Genomic DNA, 6054 nt, shown 5'->3' with positions numbered 1-6054 from the left:
TCATTTAAGCCTTTTCACAGTGAGATCTATGCGATATGGCCGAGAAATGTAATTTTGATGTTAACTCCCAAACCGCTGCGCAGAAGTCAACCAAACTTCACCCATTAGTGTATTGTATCACAATCTAGTAGTTACATGTGAAAATTTGGTTCTAGGACATTTGATTTGAGCGCAATCCTCAAACTTAGGTCAAAAAAGCCATTTAAGCCTTTTCACAGTGAGATCTATGCGATATGGCCGAGGAATGTAATTTTGATGTTAACTCCCAAACCGCTGCGCAGAAGTCAACCAAACTTCACCCAATAGTGTATTGTATCACATTCTAGTAGTTACATTTGAAAATTTCGTTCTAGGACATTTGGTTTGAGCGCAATCATTAAACTTAGGTCAAAAAAGCCATTTAAGCCTTTTCACAGTGAGATCTATGCGATATGGCCGAGAAATGTAATTTTGATGTTAACTCCCAAACCGCTGCGCAGAGGTCAACTAAACTTCACCCAATAGTGTATTGTATCACATTCTAGTAGTTACATTTGAAAATTTCGTTCTAGGACATTTGGTTTGAGCGCAATCATTAAACTTAATTAAAAAAGTCATTTAAGCCTTTTCACAGTGAGATCTATGCGATATGGCCGAGAAATGTAATTTTGATGTTAACTCCCAAACCGCTGCGCAGAAGTCAACCAAACTTCACCCATTAGTGTATTGTATCACAATCTAGTAATTACATGTGGAAATTTGGTTCTAGGACATTTGATTTGAGCGCAATCCTCAAACTTAGGTCAAAAAAGCCATTTAAGCCTTTTCACAGTGAGATCTATGCGATATGGCCGAGAAATGTAATTTTGATGTTAACTCCCAAACCGCTGCGCAGAAGTCAACCAAACTTCACCCAATAGTGTATTGTATCACATTCTAGTAGTTACATTTGAAAATTTCGTTCTAGGACATTTGGTTTGAGCGCAATCTTTAAACTTAGGTCAAAAAAGCCATTTAAGCCTTTTCACAGTGAGATCTATGCGATATGGCCGAGAAATGTAATTTTGATGTTAACTCCCAAACCGCTGCGCAGAAGTCAACCAAACTTCACCCAATAGTGTATTGTATCACAATCTAGTAGTTACATTTGAAAATTTTGTTCTAGGACATTTTGTTTGAACGCAATCATCAAACTTAATTAAAAAAGTCATTTAAGCCTTTTCACAGTGAGATCTATGCGATATGGCCGAGAAATGTAATTTTGATGTTAACTCCCAAACCGCTGCGCAGAAGTCAACCAAACTTCACCCAATAGTGTATTGTATCACAATCTAGTAGTTACATTTGGAAATTTGGTTCTTGGACATTTGATTTGAGCGCAATCCTCAAACTTAGGTCAAAAAAGCCATTTAAGCCTTTTCACAGTGAGATCTATGCGATATGGCCGAGAAATGTAATTTTGATGTTAACTCCCAAACCGCTGCGCAGAAGTCAACCAAACTTCACCCAATAGTGTATTGTATCACATTCTAGTAGTTACATTTGAAAATTTCGTTCTAGGACATTTGGTTTGAGCGCAATCATTAAACTTAGGTCAAAAAAGCCATTTAAGCCTTTTCACAGTGAGATCTATGCGATATGGCCGAGAAATGTAATTTTGATGTTAACTCCCAAACCGCTGCGCAGAAGTCAACCAAACTTCACCCATTAGTGTATTGTATCACAATCTAGTAGTTATATGTGGAAATTTGGTTATTGGAAATTTGGTTTGAGCGCAATCATTAAACTTAGGTCAAAAAAGCCATTTAAGCCTTTTCACAGTGAGATCTATGCGATATGGCCGAGAAATGTAATTTTGATGTTAACTCCCAAACCGCTGCGCAGAAGTCAACCAAACTTCACCCAATAGTGTATTGTATCACAATCTAGTAGTTACATTTGAAAATTTTGTTCTAGGAAATTTTGTTTGAGCGCAATCATCAAACTTAATTAAAAAAGTCATTTAAGCCTTTTCACAGTGAGATCTATGCGATATGGCCGAGAAATGTAATTTTGATGTTAACTCCCAAACCTCTGCGCAGAAGTCAACCAAACTTCACCCATTAGTGTATTGTATCACAATCTAGTAGTTACATGTGGAAATTTGGTTCTAGGACATTTGATTTGAGCGCAATCCTCAAACTTAGGTCAAAAAAGCCATTTAAGCCTTTTCACAGTGAGATCTATGCGATATGGCCGAGAAATGTAATTTTGATGTTAACTCCCAAACCGCTGCGCAGAAGTCAACCAAACTTCACCCAATAGTGTATTGTATCACATTCTAGTAGTTACATTTGAAAATTTCGTTCTAGGACATTTGGTTTGAGCGCAATCTTTAAACTTAGGTCAAAAAAGCCATTTAAGCCTTTTCACAGTGAGATCTATGCGATATGGCCGAGGAATGTAATTTTGATGTTAACTCCCAAACCGCTGCGCAGAAGTCAACCAAACTTCACCCAATAGTGTATTGTATCACAATCTAGTAGTTACATTTGAAAATTTTGTTCTAGGACATTTTGTTTGAACGCAATCATCAAACTTAATTAAAAAAGTCATTTAAGCCTTTTCACAGTGAGATCTATGCGATATGGCCGAGAAATGTAATTTTGATGTTAACTCCCAAACCGCTGCGCAGAAGTCAACCAAACTTCACCCAATAGTGTATTGTATCACAATCTATTAGTTACATTTGGAAATTTGGTTCTTGGACATTTGATTTGAGCGCAATCCTCAAACTTAGGTCAAAAAAGCCATTTAAGCCTTTTCACAGTGAGATCTATGCGATATGGCCGAGAAATGTAATTTTGATGTTAACTCCCAAACCGCTGCGCAGAAGTCAACCAAACTTCACCCATTAGTGTATTGTATCACAATCTAGTAGTTACATGTGGAAATTTGGTTATTGGACATTTGGTTTGAGCGCAATCATTAAACTTAGGTCAAAAAAGCCATTTAAGCCTTTTCACAGTGAGATCTATGCGATATGGCCGAGAAATGTAATTTTGATGTTAACTCCCAAACCGCTGTGCAGAAGTCAACCAAACTTCACCCAATAGTGTATTGTATCACAATCTAGTAGTTACATTTGAAAATTTTGTTCTAGGACATTTTGTTTGAACGCAATCATCAAACTTAATTAAAAAAGTCATTTAAGCCTTTTCACAGTGAGATCTATGCGATATGGCCGAGAAATGTAATTTTGATGTTAACTCCCAAACCGCTGCGCAGAAGTCAACCAAACTTCACCCAATAGTGTATTGTATCACAATCTAGTAGTTACATGTGGAAATTTGGTTCTAGGACATTTGATTTGAGCGCAATCCTCAAACTTAGGTCAAAAAAGCCATTTAAGCCTTATCACAGTGAGATCTATGCGATATGGCCGAGAAATGTAATTTTGATGTTAACTCCCAAACCGCTGCGCAGAAGTCAACCAAACTTCACCCAATAGTGTATTGTATCACATTCTAGTAGTTACATTTGAAAATTTCGTTCTAGGACATTTGGTTTGAGCGCAATCTTTAAACTTAGGTCAAAAAAGCCATTTAAGCCTTTTCACAGTGAGATCTATGCGATATGGCCGAGAAATGTAATTTTGATGTTAACTCCCAAACCGCTGCGCAGAAGTCAACCAAACTTCACCCAATAGTGTATTGTATCACATTCTAGTAGTTACATTTGAAAATTTCGTTCTAGGACATTTGGTTTGAGCGCAATCATTAAACTTAGGTCAAAAAAGCCATTTAAGCCTTTTCACAGTGAGATCTATGCGATATGGCCGAGAAATGTAATTTTGATGTTAACTCCCAAACCGCTGCGCAGAAGTCAACTAAACTTCACCCAATAGTGTATTGTATCACATTCTAGTAGTTACATTTGAAAATTTCGTTCTAGGACATTTGGTTTGAGCGCAATCATTAAACTTAATTAAAAAAGTCATTTAAGCCTTTTCACAGTGAGATCTATGCGATATGGCCGAGAAATGTAATTTTGATGTTAACTCCCAAACCGCTGCGCAGAAGTCAACCAAACTTCACCCATTAGTGTATTGTATCACAATCTAGTAATTACATGTGGAAATTTGGTTCTAGGACATTTGATTTGAGCGCAATCCTCAAACTTAGGTCAAAAAAGCCATTTAAGCCTTTTCACAGTGAGATCTATGCGATATGGCCGAGAAATGTAATTTTGATGTTAACTCCCAAACCGCTGCGCAGAAGTCAACCAAACTTCACCCAATAGTGTATTGTATCACAATCTAGTAGTTACATTTGAAAATTTTGTTCTAGGACATTTTGTTTGAACGCAATCATCAAACTTAATTAAAAAAGTCATTTAAGCCTTTTCACAGTGAGATCTATGCGATATGGCCGAGAAATGTAATTTTGATGTTAACTCCCAAACCGCTGCGCAGAAGTCAACCAAACTTCACCCATTAGTGTATTGTATCACAATCTAGTAGTTACATGTGGAAATTTGGTTATTGGACATTTGGTTTGAGCGCAATCATTAAACTTAGGTCAAAAAAGCAATTTAAGCCTTTTCACAGTGAGATCTATGCGATATGGCCGAGAAATGTAATTTTGATGTTAACTCCCAAACCGCTGCGCAGAAGTCAACCAAACTTCACCCAATAGTGTATTGTATCACAATCTAGTAGTTACATTTGAAAATTTTGTTCTAGGAAATTTTGTTTGAGCGCAATCATCAAACTTAATTAAAAAAGTCATTTAAGCCTTTTCACAGTGAGATCTATGCGATATGGCCGAGAAATGTAATTTTGATGTTAACTCCCAAACCTCTGCGCAGAAGTCAACCAAACTTCACCCATTAGTGTATTGTATCACAATCTAGTAGTTACATGTGGAAATTTGGTTCTAGGACATTTGATTTGAGCGCAATCCTCAAACTTAGGTCAAAAAAGCCATTTAAGCCTTTTCACAGTGAGATCTATGCGATATGGCCGAGAAATGTAATTTTGATGTTAACTCCCAAACCGCTGCGCAGAAGTCAACCAAACTTCACCCAATAGTGTATTGTATCACATTCTAGTAGTTACATTTGAAAATTTCGTTCTAGGACATTTGGTTTGAGCGCAATCTTTAAACTTAGGTCAAAAAAGCCATTTAAGCCTTTTCACAGTGAGATCTATGCGATATGGCCGAGAAATGTAATTTTGATGTTAACTCCCAAACCGCTGCGCAGAAGTCAACCAAACTTCACCCAATAGTGTATTGTATCACAATCTAGTAGTTACATTTGAAAATTTTGTTCTAGGACATTTTGTTTGAACGCAATCATCAAACTTAATTAAAAAAGTCATTTAAGCCTTTTCACAGTGAGATCTATGCGATATGGCCGAGAAATGTAATTTTGATGTTAACTCCCAAACCGCTGCGCAGAAGTCAACCAAACTTCACCCAATAGTGTATTGTATCACAATCTAGTAGTTACATTTGGAAATTTGGTTCTTGGACATTTGGTTTGAACGCAATCATCAAACTTAATTAAAAAAGTCATTTAAGCCTTTTCACAGTGAGATCTATGCGATATGGCCGAGAAATGTAATTTTGATGTTAACTCCCAAACCGCTGCGCAGAAGTCAACCAAACTTCACCCAATAGTGTATTGTATCACAATCTAGTAGTTACATTTGGAAATTTGGTTCTTGGACATTTGATTTGAGCGCAATCCTCAAACTTAGGTCAAAAAAGCCATTTAAGCCTTTTCACAGTGAGATCTATGCGATATGGCCGAGAAATGTAATTTTGATGTTAACTCCCAAACCGCTGCGCAGAAGTCAACCAAACTTCACCCAATAGTGTATTGTATCACAATCTAGTAGTTACATTTGAAAATTTTGTTCTAGGACATTTTGTTTGAACGCAATCATCAAACTTAATTAAAAAAGTCATTTAAGCCTTTTCACAGTGAGATCTATGCGATATGGCCGAGAAATGTAATTTTGATGTTAACTCCCAAACCGCTGCGCAGAAGTCAACCAAACTTCACCCAATAGTGTATTTTATCACAATC

The sequence above is a fragment of the Corythoichthys intestinalis genome, unplaced genomic scaffold (genome assembly GCF_030265065.1).
Source record: "Corythoichthys intestinalis isolate RoL2023-P3 unplaced genomic scaffold, ASM3026506v1 HiC_scaffold_31, whole genome shotgun sequence".
NCBI lineage: Eukaryota > Metazoa > Chordata > Actinopteri > Syngnathiformes > Syngnathidae > Corythoichthys > Corythoichthys intestinalis.
This window is presented reverse-complemented; position numbering follows the sequence as displayed.